Here is a 16,679-nt window from a genome sequence, read left to right on the forward strand (position 1 = left end):
AAATCCACCTGCTGGAAGTTCAGCTGAATGAGTCCAGGCTGCTTCAGCCGACAAAACACAACTAGTTTATACCAAAAAGAACAAATATTTACAGAACCAAAGCCTGAAACAGCAGATAAACTGGATTACACAGAAAGAAGAAATGCTATCTAGGACACAGTGCAAGTGTGTGTGTGTGTGTGTGGGTGTGTGTGTGTGTGTGTGTGTGTGTGTGCGTGTGTGTGTGTGTGTGTGTGTGTGTCGGTTTTCCGAGAGCATCTCTCTAACTGGAAGTCACATGACTCCGCAGAGAATCCTGCTTCCTGCGTCTCTGTCCTTATATGGTCACATTTTGTCTTGCTGATGGTGTCGCCCCCTGCAGGACGGACATCGATGCGTCTCCCCCTCCTCTTCCTCCTCTTCTGTCTGTCTGTTTGTCTGTCTGTCTGTTTTCACATGAAGTCTCTGTTCCTGCTGTCAGCTGAGAACTTCTCGTTTCGTTTGTGTGGAAAAGTTCGACTTTAAAGAAGCTGAAACACAAATTTGAAAACTCTGAGCAATCAGAAGCTTGTCTGTCTGTCATCATCCTCAGAGCGTTTTGTTCCACAACTGCAGATTATTATCACGCTGCTCTGAATGCAAACGTTTAGCTGAACGTGAAGAAATGTTTGGGCCTTGACCCGGACAGGAACTTCCCAGATCTTCCAGTGATTTACGGCCCTCTAATCATGCTTTCTGTTTGCACTCATAAAAATAAAACACTGGGTCCACTTCATGATGCTGCAGCTTCATGATGCTGCAGCTTCATGATGCTGCAGCTTCATGATGCTGCAGCTTCATGATGCAGCAACTTCATGATGCTGCAGCTTCATGATGCTGCAGCTTCATGATGCAGCAACTTCATGATGCTGCAGCTTCATGATGCTGCAGCTTCATGATGCAGCAACTTCATGATGCTGCAGCTTCATGATGCTGCAGCTTCATGATGCAGCAACTTCATGATGCTGCAGCTTCATGATGCTGCTGGTGCTGCAGCAGCAGCAGCAGCAGCAGCTGCTACATGCACGACTTTTATCAGCTCCTCATATCACTGGAGGAATTTCAGACAAACTGATTTGCATTTTATTGCTTTAGATTTGGAGTAAAGAAAAAGATATGCAAAAACAAGTCAGCCATGTTTTTGGCTGAAAGTCCAGCTCTGCTTTCCGGCTCCAGGATTCAGACATTTCTGCAAACGCTGAATTCAGAAACTTTTCAAACAAAGTTTTCAAACTTTTTCTGCACAACTTATGAGATAAAAACAAGTTAGCTAAAAAAACTGATTCAAATCAATAATATATTATTTTAATATGTGTTGTGATAATATTCTATAAATGTCCACAAACTAAGATGTAAGAAAATTTTATCTTTTTAAATGTTTTTCTCCAACACCACAGAGAACCAAACATCGACAAAAACATCCGCCAATTTTGATAACTTTGTTTGGCATTTAAAAACATAAAATGATCAATAAATCATTGAGCCAATATTTATAGGAGTAATAAATATTTATTAAACTGAAACAATCCAAACAAATTAAACACAATACACAAAATCTTCTGGCATTTAGCAAATATAAATAATTTTATTGATCGTAACCGACCAAAAACAAGTTCAGTCTGACTTTTATTCAAAATGTGTCTGTTTATTTTTACAACATTTTGTTTCAACTGCAAAAAATGTTTTACACATTTAAGCTTTTAATCTGATTAATGCACTAATCCAACACTTTCCAACTTTATTAAAATTCAAACATGTTGAAGACTAACTGGACATTAGATTGTTAAACATTTTCCACTGATGCTTGGCAATAGTTGCTCATGTGAGGAAACTGCTGATTGCCGTTGCAACAATCAGCTCAGTTCTGCTTTTAAGGAGATGAAGAAATGATGATGAGTGAAATCTAGTAGTAAATGAACCTCACTGTTTTCTTTCTCCATGTCTGCATGTGCCGTTTGGTGAACTTAGAAAATGTTAGTAAAGTATAAACACGATGAACCCAGACGAACCGACTGAAAACCAGAGAAAGAAAATGTCTCTTGCTTGTCTTGAGGATCTGTTTGCATTATCTGAGGTTTACTCCTCTGCCCCCCTCAAGTCTCCATAGAGTCGTCATAAATTGATCTGCGTCAAATTATATGATAAAGCAGATAAAATCAGACTTTTCATAGGGCAGGGGTCTGCGCTCTGCGCCTTGGGGAACCCCTGCGGACAGGCAGCGTTTCTTCCATGACAGAGAGAAAGCAGCTGCGTCACAAAGTGAAACTTCACTCTTTCCTCCCACTCTGCAGACGCGGCGCTTCGGGCTGCGTTCGCCAGCTCTCAGTTCCAGCTGCGGTTGGCAGGCGGGTCTCAGACGGGGAGGGCAGAGTGACGTCTGGGACGCCCCCCAGCTCTGGATGCCAGCTTTTACCAAGACTGATTCATTTCATTTATTTACTGACTTCTGCCTGCATTTAAAGACAAATAACTTCCCATTAAAACCTTTTAATAAAATGAATGCTCTAAATGTTCATCTGCTGGATTAATGTTTCTTTCTTTCTAGTTTCCCTCAATCTATCCAAGTTCTGTTGGTAGTTTTGAAAAGTCTTGAGGCTCATTTTGAGACTTTCTAGATGTTTTTCTGTGGACTTTGCTTTTTTCTCTCATTTCGCTCCAGTCCTTGTATCAGGCCATGCAGAGTTTAAACTTCTGAAAAGGTTTGTCAGGAAAACTAAGTCAAAGCAACCAGCTGTGCACATTCATATGTGAGGATGCATTAAAGACACCAGTCAACCCAACAGTCACATTTCTGGACTGTTGGAGAGAAGCAGTGCATGCTGGGAGACGATCAGACTCCAGGTTGGGATTCAAACTCTGCAGAAAACACAAGATAAAATAAATGAATTCCTCTGAAATGGTCAGATTGAAAGTCCACAGAAAATATGAGGAAGATGGATGAGAAAATGTGCAGCTGCTGCTTCTTTCATCAGTTTTAACTTTATTCCCTCATTAAAAACAAACCTGGATTGTTGCTTTGATTCTTTCATGTATGTTTGATAAATCCTTTAATCTCCATGGCAACCTGTGGATGGACGTAGCTCCATCTTCAACAAATATGTAAAAAACATTTTTTATAAAAGTTACATACAGCAGCTCTGATAAAAAGTAGAAAGTTAGTTTAATGAAACTTTACTGAAACTCACTGAACTGAGTTTTGTCTGATGAGCTGAAAGTCACGTCGTCATGCGACATTTATTGATGGAGCAGAAAATAATTTGTTGATCCTTTAAAAGAACGGAATGTGATTTTCTAAAAACAGAAATGCTAAGAATACAGGTGTGTGTGTGTGTGTGTGTGGGTGTGTGTGTGTGTGTGTGTGCGTGTGTGGGTGTGTGTGCGTGTGTGTGTGTGTGTGGGTGTGTTTGTGGGTGTGTGTGTGTGTGTGTGTGTGTGTGCGTGTGTGTGTGTGTGTGCGTGTGTGTGTGTGCGTGTGTGTGTGTGTGTGCGTGTGTGTGTGTGTGTGGGTGTGTTGGTGGGTGTGTGTGTGTGTGTGTAACCATCTGACTGGGCCTCTCTGCTGCTCCTGACTTTCTGTTTGTTCTCATTAAGCCTTCAGCCTTTTCGTAGAAAACGATTCCTCCTTCTGCTCACAGTCCCAGCAACACATTAACCAGCAGAACACACACACACACACATGCACACACACACCCCCAGGCAGGCGGGAGTAAAGTGTGTGTGTGTGTGTGTTTCTCGGAGCTGTCAGCTGGGAGCTGTTATAGTTTAGCTCCACAGATAAGCAGCTCTGCAGAAACAGCATCAGGCTGACAGGCAGAAACTTGAGCGAAGCAAACAGTTCAGGCGGCGTTTACCTGAACGAAGCTTCCTCTGGCTGCAGAGCCCATCGGGCCGGCCGGACACACACACACACACACACACCCTGCTGCGCTGATCACGCTCTGATCAGTCATATCTGTTCATGCGAGCTGCGCTTTGCGGTCATCTTTGAACATATAAGGTCCCATATAAGCGATCAGATCAGACTGAGGGAGGAACTGAGAGGGATCGACGAATCAGAGCAGGAGAACGTTCTGACAACATGACCTCTGACCTGAGCTTCACTCTGGAACAAAAACAGCAGCATGCCATTCACAACAGCAGAATGACTGGTTTGGTTTTAGCAAGGTCAGAGGTCAGCTGGAAAATAATATCAGTTCATGTCTGTCGGCCCTTACACTGTAAAAACACTGAATCTTACCAAGTCATGTGGAACCAGATATAAGAGCTTGTTTTAGGTCAATAATATTGGTGAGGAACTACCAGATCTTCACCATGGGAAAAATATAAATAAATGTGCAATAACTTCATCATCAGCATAAAAAGACGCCAAATTCTAAAAAATAAACAGGATGAATTTAATTTCCAGGCTTGTTCACTGCAAAAACATAAAATCTTACCAAGTATTTTGGTCTAGATATTAGTTCAAATATCTTAGTAAACTTAAAATGAGAAAAACGAACTTATACGTAACTTTTCAGGAAAATATTACAGCTTGTTTTAAGAACTGAGAAAAAGTAACTTATCTGTAACTTTTCAGGCAGATACAAGTTCTTGTTTTAAGTAAGTAATTCTTTAAAACTGATGAAAAATACTATCTCCACTGGCAGATTATTTCACTAATAACAATAACTCTTCCATCAATAATAAGGAATTATTGACTTAAACAAGCTCTTATTTCTTGCATAAAAGTTATTTGTAAGTTAATTTTGTCTTATTTTAGATGTACTGAGACATTTGCACTAAAAACCAGACCATAAATACTTGTTGACATTTTGTGTTTTTTCAGTTTATGTTGTTGGAAAACCAGATTTTGTCTGAGTTATAATTATTATGATTATAATCGTTTATGACGATCAGGAAACATCCGGGAACAAATGAATGAAGCGTCGTTTCATTGAGTCTGTTCAGGTTCATTATTAGTGAGAACATTTAGCTTTGTAAAAACGCCGTTGGTAAATTATATGTTAATGCAAAGTTGCATTAAAAGTCTGTTAATAATGTTAACTTTGCATTAAAAGTGTCATAATTTACTGACTGACTTCATGCAACAGTGATAAACATTTATGAAAACTCGTGTTTATGATGCAAACACCTTCAAACAAAGTGAATCAAACTGATTGAGAAGGAAAACATTTTGTTGCTGTTAGATTTCAGAAACGCTCAGCAGGCGGTTCCTTTAAAAGACGAATCACTTCAGAAGTTTCTCATTCACTGATGGAAGTTGGTGTCAGTTTCCATTAAAACGAGAAAATGATCAGTAAGACCAGAAAATGATCAATAAGACCAGAAAATGATCAATAAGACCAGAAAATGATCAGTAAGACCAGAAAATGATCAATAAGACCAGAAAATCATCAATAAGACCAGAAAATGATCAGTAAGACCAGAAAATGATCAGTAAGACCAGAAAATGATCAGTAAGACCAGAAAATGATCAATAAGACCAGAAAATGATCAGTAAGACCAGAAAATGATCAGTAAGACCAGAAAATGATCAATAAGACCAGAAAATGATCAATAAGACCAGAAAATGATCAGTAAGACCAGAAAATGATCAATAAGACCAGAAAATGATCAGTAAGACCAGAAAATGATCAATAAGACCAGAAAATGATCAATAAGACCAGAAAATGATCAATAAGACCAGAAAATGATCAGTAAGACCAGAAAATGATCAATAAGACCAGAAAATGATCAATAAGACCAGAAAATGATCAATAAGACCAGAAAATGAGCAATAAGACCAGAAAATGATCAATAAGACCAGAAAATGATCAGTAAGACCAGAAAATGATCAATAAGACCAGAAAATGATCAGTAAGACGATCAACCGGCTGCATCTGGAGATCAAACTTGCAGCAGGAATAATTTAACACCTCCTCCTCTTCCTCCCTCTCCTCCTCATCATCACCTCCAGCCATCATTGTTCTCTCTTCCCGCGCTTTGTGTAGGTGAGCAGTTCCAGCCTCCAGCAGCTCTGCTCTTCATTTTGATTTTAACTTGGCGTGTGTGTGTATGTGTGGGGTGTGTGTGTGTGTGGGGTGTGTGTGTGTGTGTGTGTGTGTGTGTGTGTGTGTGTGTGTTACCATCCCACTCACCTCCTTGACATTTCCCGCTCCTCTTCAGACCTCCATTCACCTCATTTTCACAGTTTCCTTCTCCTTAACGCCACAGGAGCTGTTAAGTGATTATAAGGAGCCCGCAGCTCGGGCCGCTCAGTGGAACTCCTTATATGGTCAACAAGGAGGCGGAAACACCGGGGCAACGTAGCGTACCTGCGTTACCATGGCTACCACTTTCTCTTTCACAAAAACATTCATACAAATATCGATTTGAGGGAAAAATAATTTTTATAATTATTTTATTGGTATTTTACTGACAAGTTTATTAGATATTTTTTAATAAAACTATTTTTATTTCTTATTCTTTTAAATATCGGTCTGATCAGCTGAGGTTGTTGTGAATATACTTTATTAATAAACTTTGATTATAACTAAAAACAGAAGAGGGCAGAGTATCCTAAAATTGTAGAATAAAAATTATTTAGAAATAAATAATCTAATGGCAGATAAAAATCTTTATATTTTTATCTGCCATCTACAGATAAAAATATAAAGTTTTGTGCAAATTCTGATATTTTAAACACTAAAGAAAATCATAGATATAATTATAAAATGACAAATTTAAGCAGAAGAATCACATTTCCAAATCATTTTTTCTACATAAAACATATAAAATGAGCAGTTACAGTAGGCCAAATATGTAAAACCAGGTCAAAGTATTTAATGTTTCCAGTCTTGACCTCCAAACGGCACAAAAGGCTCAGCAGACAGAAAATAACAGGAAGTCTCACTTTAGCACTAAGCTAAGTGAGACTTTTGGGTCAAAACATTTTCCTCCATCTTTAATCCTGAGTTCCTAAGAGCAGCAATAATTCAACATTACATTCCTCAAGTAAAAATAAAAAGTATGGTTCAGAAAAACTATTCATGAAATTACATTCTCCTAAAAACTTACTCTAGTAAATGTAATTAGTTACCTTTGATTGAATAGCTGCTGTATTTTATCCATACAATTAGATGTTAGCAAACAATAAAAAGAAAATTAGCAGCAAAACGTTTTTGCATCGTTCTGTGATAAAGTTACAGCGCCACCAATGGGCCTGGCAGACCTACTGCAGCGTCTCCATGTGAACTGGACCAGAACCCGTCTGTCAGTCCGTCTCCTTCAGATCCAGCTGCAGCTCAGTTTCTCCTGGAGTTTTTGGTTTTTCTTATTTTATTAGTAAACTGTTTCATCAGCAGCTGGGTCCGGTTCTTCGTCTCTTTGTGACACACTCGTCTTCCTCAGCTCCATAATGAGAACATTTCTGACCGCTGCTGTTCAAATGTCCGTTTTGTTGATTTACCATCAACTTCTCCTTTATTTCCTTCCAGACTTTAGTTTTTCTGTCTAGTATTGACATATTTTCAATGTTTTGGCTGCAGAGCATGTTTAATTGATCAGCATTAGAGAACAAACTGGTGATTTTTTTGAAACTTTCCACTCAAACCATTGCAGGACCTGGTTTAATTGTTTCAGATGATTAATTGTGAGCGTTCTCTCCCAAACAGAAGGAGAGGAAACCCAAAATATGTTTGCAGGATCTGTGAACTCTGTTATTAACTGGCTCCTTCCCAGGGTGCTGAGTCGCTCTTTCCTCTTGGATTCATGTGAACTTCCCATCACTCCCAGTGCTCCCAGTGCTCCCAGTGTGTGTTTGCTGGAGTGAAGTTTGGGGTCACTCTGTGGTGAACTGTGGTGTGATGAACACTCTTCTGGAGTTTTTTTTTCACCAGGATCCTTCAGGTTCCTGCAGTTTTTATTTCCCAGTATCCTGCTGGTCTCATACTGGGCAGATTCTCTAACTGATCTGCGTTCCCATTAGCTGAGCTCATCCAGCACTCCCTGCAAACCACTGTGGGAAAAGGTTGCAGAAACTAGACAAACCCAGAAGATATCTTCAAATTAGGAGCCCCACCCTTAATGCACAATGCTTTTCTGTAGCCCAGAGAAACCTTTTCCCAGCCACAAGTTAAAACAGATCCCAGTTTTAACATCCCACCACGTCTGCAGATGGAAGCAGACGTCTTCGTCCTCTCTGTCCAACTGGTTTGTCCTGATCCTGGACCCGGTCCACAGGTTTCGCCTCCTGAAGCTCCAGTCCCGAAGGAAAACCGACACCTTATCCAGAACACTCTGATCCCAACAAAAACACAGGGAACTGTTCTTCTGTCATTATGTCTGCAAACATAATGTATCATAAGCAAAGCCCCAGTGAGAGCAGCTACAGTCTGTATGTAATCTGTACTCATTACTGTGTTTTTATTCTCTTTCCTCACCTAAAGCTCGAAAAGCAACATTTAAATCCCTCAAAAGGAGCAAAATCCTTCAAATCACCATCAACCTGCTGCTTTTGTTTTCTGTGGGAAAAACTTCCAGCAGAAATTATGTCAACTTTTTATATTTGTTTCTGATAAACCATGCAGCTCTTTCCTCTGGAGCCACTGTACAGATTACAGTAAAATAATCTGTTTGTACTCCATAAAGAAATCACACAACCAAACAAACTAGAATCTTCTGCATCGACCTTTTGCACGTGGAGCAACGCTCGGCCATGACGGACGTGAAAACAAACAATGGGTGTGAACTACTGTAAATCTTCAGTTGGTTGACTAACATTGATTTTATTTAGTGTAAAAGTGGTGATAAGATACAAACTAAACTTTATCATGAACCCTTTGATGACAGCGATGGATTGAAACCACCAATCATAAGAAACTTTACTAGGTTAGAAGATGAATCAAACTAAGTCAGGTTAATAAGATGAAATCAAATATTTCATTATGGAGAAGATATGAAGCTGATCATTAGCAGCAGAATGCAGCTTAGCATGTACAAAAACAACTGGTTAGCATCTAGACCTGTTTGTTTTTAACTCTGCTCCGGTGTCAGAGGAAACAACCAGGTGAGTTATTTCCATATTAGCGCGACTTGAAGAAGTGGAAGTCACGGCTGTATTAGCAAAAACAGTCACAGTCACTCCATTCATCCATTCATTCATCCATTCATCCATTCATCCATCCTATTCCGTAATTTTTTATTTCCAGAGAGCATTTCTCCGTCTGCCCTCCCCGACGAGACATTCTCGTTCTTTTTTAAACTGAATCATCAGAAAACAAGCTAACACAACCATTTGCAATTGCTTTTTTTTTTGCCAGTGAAAATTGTAATACTATAACCGAATATCTGGACTTGTCTGCCAGCGGAGTCTAACCCCTGTGTCTGCAGGATTCCTGTGTGATTAGGCTGATTTACTGCAGCAAAGAACTACAAATAATCCTCCGTCACGTCGAGCTGCTTCCAGTTTCCCAGCAGTAAAGTGTCGCTGAGATCTTCACACAACAAACACTCCACTGCTGCAGAAACCCAACACCGCTGTATGTGTGTACGTGTTTGTGCCTGAGAGCCGGCCGGGTGCCCGGTGTCACATGACCGGACAGAGAGGAGGTAGAGGGGGACGAGTGTGAGAAAGAAGGGAGAGGAGGGCGAGAGACACTGACAGAGACAGTGGGAAAGGCTGGAGAGAGAGAGAGGCCTGGGAACTGATTGTGGGAGTGTGCCCACAGCTGACTGCGTTCACAGCACAAAATTCATTTCAGCAAATAACCTGCAGTTAGGAGCATTAACAGGTTTTACCTCACAGAGGAGAGGAAACTGCACCCCAGCAGGAAGAGTTAAAAACGCTCAGTTAGCTGTAAAACGCATCGATCCCACAAGTCTGGACTGGAAGCGATTCTACCATCTTGGTAGGCAAACACATGCGCAATGCATAGTGAGCCCATGTTGACAGACAGAAAGAAAATAAGTGGACACTCTTGATCAACGTGCAAGAGAAAGATACATGAACAAAATGTCGGGATCGACCCGGATGAGACGGAGAATGTAAACATGTCAGACGATGTGGACAAGCTGCCTCTGATCTCAGACTACGATACAGTTATTTCCCTTTGAGATCAATAAAGTATTTTTGAATTTGAATCTAACCACTTAGTGAACTTGAAGAGTGCGAACAACATGGAGGAGCTTCCCGGCCTGAACTCCATGGATCAGACAATCAGTGTTTAAACAGATTTCTAAAAGACATACGAACTCTTCGTGTGAACAAAGTTCTGGTGACCAGCACATAAGTACATGTAGTAACATAAACGGAGGCTACATGTCTTTTAGCTTGCAGCTAAAAACTGTTAGCTAAGCTAATTTTGCTAGTTCTTCAGTAAGNNTACTGTATATCACTGATATGTACCTCAGTATTACATTTAGGTGGGTAGAGTACTCAGATAGCTTTAATGCACTTTTATTGTTTATAAGTTAGACAGGAACAAGTCGAGAGAATGTGGCTTGTTTATTGTTGTCATAGCAACTGCCTGCCAAGATGGCTGTCGGTTACAAAGTTCTGAGACATGAGGAATACTTATGGCAGTAAAGTTTAGAGCAGAGGTTCCCAAACCTTTCCATGTGACGGCCCCCAAGCAGCACCGGCTTCTGGATGAGGAGCCCCTGTGCAGAACCACAGACAATGTTACAAAATAAATGTTTTTGTCCCTCTGATTCACTGTTCAATAATAATTTCATTTGTTTGGCATGGTACCTTCTGGTTTCATTTGTGCTGCTGGACGGTTCATTTGTTCTTGACAAAACATGGTCACTTTGCACTTGCTCTGCTAGCTTGAGGAGAAAAGTAGCTTGATGAATTTAACCGGCAGTCAATCACAAAGATGAGCATTAACATTTGGATAAGTTATAAATCTTATGATGATGATTGAAAAACTGACTGAATTTTCTGATTTAAAAAAATATGATTAAAAATGTATGATTCATAATACTTTTGCTTTTTTTATCTTCTCTGCAGCCAGGTCACTTTTAAAAAGACTGCTAAAGGGTGAGTTCACACCAGCCCTGTTTAGTTGCTTTAATCCAACTCCAGTCCGTCTGACTAGAAGGTCTGGTTTGTTTGGGGAGGTGTGAACGCACAACCGGACCAAGAAACTGAACTCTGGTCCATCTACAAAACCCGGTCTCTATTTGGTTGAAATGAACTGTGCTTTGATTCGAATCAGTATGAGAACGCCAAGCGGACCAGAGACCGATCCAAAAGCATGAAGTGGAGTACAGCGCAGGGCATTCTGGGTAAAAACAACTAAAATAAACGTGCTAGGCTAGCACTAGCAGGAGAATTTCTTTTTACAGAAGACAAATAATCACTAAAGTCTGAAGCGACTCCATGTTTGTTTACATTTTGTGAAGAATGAAGTTGCCCTCACATTTTTTCATGTTGTTTCTTTCAGTGGCTCTTGGTGCAGCGCCCCCATAGGTGAGGAGGGGAACAGGTTTTTCAAAACGTTTGGTTCTCACAGCAGCTGAAAGTGAAACAGACGCTGCAGTTTTGAGTCTGTCAGATTCAACCTGAATTGGATCATCAATATTCTTTTCAATAAGTTTCAAAGCAGATATAAATGTTTTAGAATCCTTCCTGCAACACAGGGGATTAAATAAAGATAAATTGTCCAGCTTTCCCCCAACATTTCACATTTTAATGAGACAGGAGTTTACAGTAAAGCAGCTCAGCTCAGCCTGACAGCAGAAAGTCCTGCTGCAGGAAACAAGCCTCAGTAACCTGACTGCGTTGTTTTCTCACACACAACCCGCCGACGGTGACGTCACGTCAGCCTTTTCCCTCTCTGCCTCGCTGGCCCCGCCCTCTCACTCCACCCGCTCCGATTGGCTGGCTGAGCCCGGCTCAGTTTGACTCGACCAATCAGAGCGGCGGTGTGAAGGAGGATGGTGATGTCACCTCCAGCTGCTGAGTCACTGATCACATGAGATCAGAACCGTCTGCGTTTCAATCAGACCCATGATCTCTTCCAGTAAACACATCATCTGACCCAGCTGCCTGTGTGTGTGTGTGTGTGTGTGTGTGTGTGTGTGTGTGTGGGTGTGTGTGTGTGTGTGTGTGTGTGTTGCTTCACTCTTCTCAGCTGATGTCAGACTATATTTTAAAACATGACTTCATTCTGCAAAAACTCCAGGGAAAGGAGAAAGTGAAAACCCAGCATCATGCAGGTATTTGTGAAGTTTTGCATCACATGGAAGAAAACAACATTTTAAACTTCTGGGTAAATATTATATGGTTATGGTTTAAGCAGCAACAATGAAAAAATACTAAATCTTCAGTACATTTTGTTTGGTTTTTAGTTCCAATACATTAATACACTTAACATTAGACAAAACTAACTTATAAATAACTTTTCGGCAAGATTTATGAGCTTGTTTTAAATAAATAATCTCTTAGTACTTATTTCACTCATAATGTCTTGTTTGAAAAATGTCTTGTTTTCTTACTAACTGTGTTATTATATACAGGTATGTATAATAACACAGTTATATATAATAACACAGTTATATATAATAACTGTGTCATCAGCAGGAAAGGAGACCAGAATCTGAAACATAAACAAAATGTAATTTCCAGGTTTGTTCACTGCAAAAACACAAAATCTTACCAAGTATTTTGGTTTAGTTTTTACTGTAAATATCTTAGTAAACTTTAAATAAGAAAAACTAACTTACATTCATATTAATGAAAAACTCTAGTTCTACTGGCAGATTATTTCACTGATAATAAAACATTTTTCCATGTTTTAGGTGAAATAATGAGGCAGAGGAATTATAATTAGACCAAAACTGCTTATTAAGAATTTGTGTTTTTTCAGTGTTTTATCCACATTTTTACAGTAATGCACTGAACCTTAAATCAGCTTAAAGGCCCAGATACAGTAAATATCTGACTGTAAATGTGAGTTTTCTGATCCAGTCAGTGCAGCGTGAGCTAAAAGTCCAGATCTGGCCGCAGCTACGATTCTGTTGACGGGTCCGGAGGGACGGGAGGGGATTCCACGGAAAACCAGAGCAGCTCAAGTCTCTGGAGCGTTGAGTCAGAGCAGACTGTAAGGAAACAGCCAGAGCCAGGGCGGAGGGCGCTGCCGTCAGCCGGGGGTCAGGTGGTGACGGCGGTTCACGACGACCCGCAGACTGACCTCAGGCGACTGCGCGTCATCGGCATGGAAACAGAGGCAGGCGGCATTGGCTGACGGTCACCTCAGAGGGTCAGCAGCTGCTCCGTCAGTCACTGAGTCCAAACACAGGAGAAACCTTCAGAAACGTTTACACACCCGGCCACTTTATTAGGCACACCTGCTCTCTGGCCTGGTAGAAACAGCGGGGGATCAGCCAATCAGAGGGCAGGAAATCAAAGCATTTAAGATTCAAGATGTGGAAAAAATGGGAGTTGAGTCATTTTGAATGTCCACACATTCAGATATGGGGTCAAAGGTCAATGTAATCACCATCCGTCCTGCCTTCTATAGGCAGAGTATCCAAAAGTGTCAAGAGTCTTGTCTCTATGCTGTAACTGCGAAGTAATTTCCCTGCTGGGATGAATAAAGTAATTCTATTCTATTCTATTCTATTCTATTCTATTCTATTCTATTCTATAAGATACTTGAAACTAGAAAGTAATCAAGCATACTTGTTAGGATTTTGTGTTTTTGCAGTGTATCAATAAAGATCCAAAACAAAAGGCCTTCTGACTGTTGCCTCATTAAGAGAAACTGACAATCTCCAAATGTGTTTGGTAATTTACTGTTTTCTATTTTTTAATGTCCTTATGGACATTAAAATGTCCCTATGGCCTTATGTCCCTAATGGCCAGGGGCCAGATAATGTCATTTTCTGGGCCACAAATGGCTCCCGGGCCACACTTTGGACACCCCTGGTTTAAATGTTTTATGTGAATCTGAGTTCTGTGGCTCTTTAACTTCTGATTCAGTGCAGCAGCATTCGTTTACAGAGCAGGACATATTTATGGATCCTGTGAGAGAAACAACCAAACTCACTTCGTTGCATCATTAATTAGATATCTGGCTCATGCACAAGTTGCATTTTGTGCATCTTTGCTTTGTTTTTGTGCTTTTCTTCACCTGATAGTTTTCACATTTTGCACTTGCATCAGATAAAGCTGTGCTGCAGGAAGCAGAAGGGTGTGTGTTTTCTGCTTGCTGTAATGTAGGTGTGTGTTTTCCAGCAGGTTTTCTGGAAGCAGGTCAGCTGAGGCCTCCTCCTGCCTGGAAGGCTGGAGGCGCGGCCGGTGTCTGGCAGGCGGACAGGCGACACCACAGCAGCTTTTTGTCCAGTTTAGGGAAAGTGAAGAGGAAGAAGGCGCTGGTTCCTTTGTCACACACACAAGGCGCCCCATGAGAGAGTGTGTCCTCATTCATGAAGCTCTGATAAGTAACCATTCCTGGTTATGTAACATAAACGAGTCGGAGTGTTTACAGGAACACAGTTTGCTTACAGGCAGACTTTCAGCTTCCTGGAGTCGTTTTACTTTCCTTTAAACGTTGGAGGAAGAGAAGCTGCAAAATGTTTTCACCTGCGAGAAACTGAGGAAAATGAAGAGATTGATGCTCCGGCCTCCTGCACTTCCATTGACCATAAGATTGAGCAATTTGACATTTTGAAAATAAATGGAAACACGGCAACTTTGAAAAAAACTTGTTTTTTATGTTTTATGATGAGGTGGCTTTCATGGTCGTATCAAAGTGGATTTATTTCCCAATTTAATTTTGTTTGTTTTCAAACTTTACTTAGAGTTTTCCTCCTATTGCATTAACAACAGTCTGGGGAAAATAGAAACAATAAAAAACACAGGATAAGTTATTTTGCAAAGCTGCAATGGAAACACTTTATCTGCATCACAAGTCACATGATCAACAACCGGATGTTACTACTGGTGGAAACCATGAAGAAGAAGTCAACAGGAAGTAGTTGAAGGATGATGTCACTGCATGTTTGTTAAGGCTTATCATGTTAATAAACTTATTCAGATGTGATTTTAATTATGTTTCTTATTTAATGGAAAAACTGCAATTGCAAAAATTTTGACATTAGTGAAATATTGACAGTTTTGACATATTTGTAATGTTTTTCTTTCATTTTCCACAAAATCACAAACTTAAATGATGAATTACAGAGATGTCAGTCTTTTCTGCAGAAGAGTTTCAGCAGTAGAAAAGTTCAACATCGCATCAAAAACGAGAAACTTTCTCCTTTTAAAACATAAAAAAATATTTGTCAGATTATGATTTCTTAAAAACTCCTCCCTCTTACTCTATCTCAACATCCTGCAAAGTGTTTGTAAAAACCAGGACATTTTTTAGAAAGCAGTTGATCTCATTTCCTTATTTGTGCTAAAAGTTCAAGCATTCTGCAGACAATAGAGGAGATTAATATGCAGAGTTGTTTTTCTATTAGACTTTCCTGAATACGTGTCGTTCAGTTGACGTCCAGGTTACAGCAGCTTCCTTATATGGGCGCTTCCTGTCTGAGCGACGACTAATCCTGGAGAAACTCCCAGTGACTGAACGTGTCCATCACTGATCCAACACTGAGAAGATTATTTTTTTATTATGTGAAATGCTGCAGAATTAAACAAACTTAAACAAAGATGTTTAAATTTGCACATAAACCTGACAATAGTAACCCTTTACCTGCAAAGAAAAGGTTGATTGGAGGTTTAGTTACCAGGTAAGATATTGACTCAACACAACTACTCCACAGAACCCCACTTTGGAGCGAACAGGCTGTTCATTTAAGAGCTAAGCTAACTACACTGCAAAAACACAAAGTCTTATTAAGTATTGTTTCATCTAATTTCTAGTTCAGATATCTTATTACACTAGAAATAAGACAAAACTAACTTACAAATAACTTTTCTGCAGAAAACAGCCGATTGTTTTAAGTAAATATTTCATTAATATTGATGAAAAATTACAAGTTTCACTGGCAGATTATTTCACTAAAAATATGGAAAAAATGTATTTTCAGTAAAATAATCAGCCAATGGAACTACAGTAATACCTTTTCATCAATGTTAAGGAATTATTAACGTAAAACAATCCTGCAGAAAAGTTACTTTTTAGTTAGTCTTGTCTTATTTCAGCAGAAACGAGATAAAACTACTTGGTGGTTTAGGTTTTGCAGTGCAGGATGAACTCTGCTTTGTGTCTCTTTTGTTCTTCTCAGCCTGAAGCACAGAAACGTCTCTGCAGCTGAACAATAAAAACATTTAGCTTTGATGTGCAGAAACATGAAGCGTCAGGAGTTTTCCTCTGAACATGCAGAACATTTCGAACCTTACACAAGATAACTGATGTCCTTCTGCTTTATCTCAGACCTTCAAACGTGTATTTGAACATCTCAGTGTAAACTGAAGCGGCGTGCAGCTGGGCGAGCAGAAAGCTTTCTGCTGCAGAGGAGGAAAACTCTGAACCCTCACCCATCTGGGTTTCTTAGAAATCCCTGAGCTGAGCCCCCCGTTCAGACCAAAGCACGCATAAACACTCTCTCTGCGCCATCCTGCAGCCCCACTGAAGGCTGAAGGAGCCGGGATTTATTCCAAACAGAACGCTTCGCTCCAAACGCTCACTTCTAGGAACCGAGTCTGAGGTTTGACTTTGGCGGCT

General features: G+C 40.1%; 1 long non-coding RNA gene across 1 annotated transcript; it reads left to right on the forward strand.

Annotated features, from left to right (window-relative positions):
- The first annotated feature begins 12,024 nt into the window (after positions 1-12,024).
- Positions 12,025-15,047, forward strand: LOC116726309 (uncharacterized). The gene is made up of 2 exons (XR_004340579.1): positions 12,025-12,219; positions 14,240-15,047. It is a non-coding gene; the product is annotated as an uncharacterized LOC116726309 (long non-coding RNA).
- Positions 15,048-16,679: the final 1,632 nt, after the last annotated feature.

This window comes from Xiphophorus hellerii, chromosome 9, assembly GCF_003331165.1.
Source record: "Xiphophorus hellerii strain 12219 chromosome 9, Xiphophorus_hellerii-4.1, whole genome shotgun sequence".
NCBI classification, from domain to species: domain Eukaryota; kingdom Metazoa; phylum Chordata; class Actinopteri; order Cyprinodontiformes; family Poeciliidae; genus Xiphophorus; species Xiphophorus hellerii.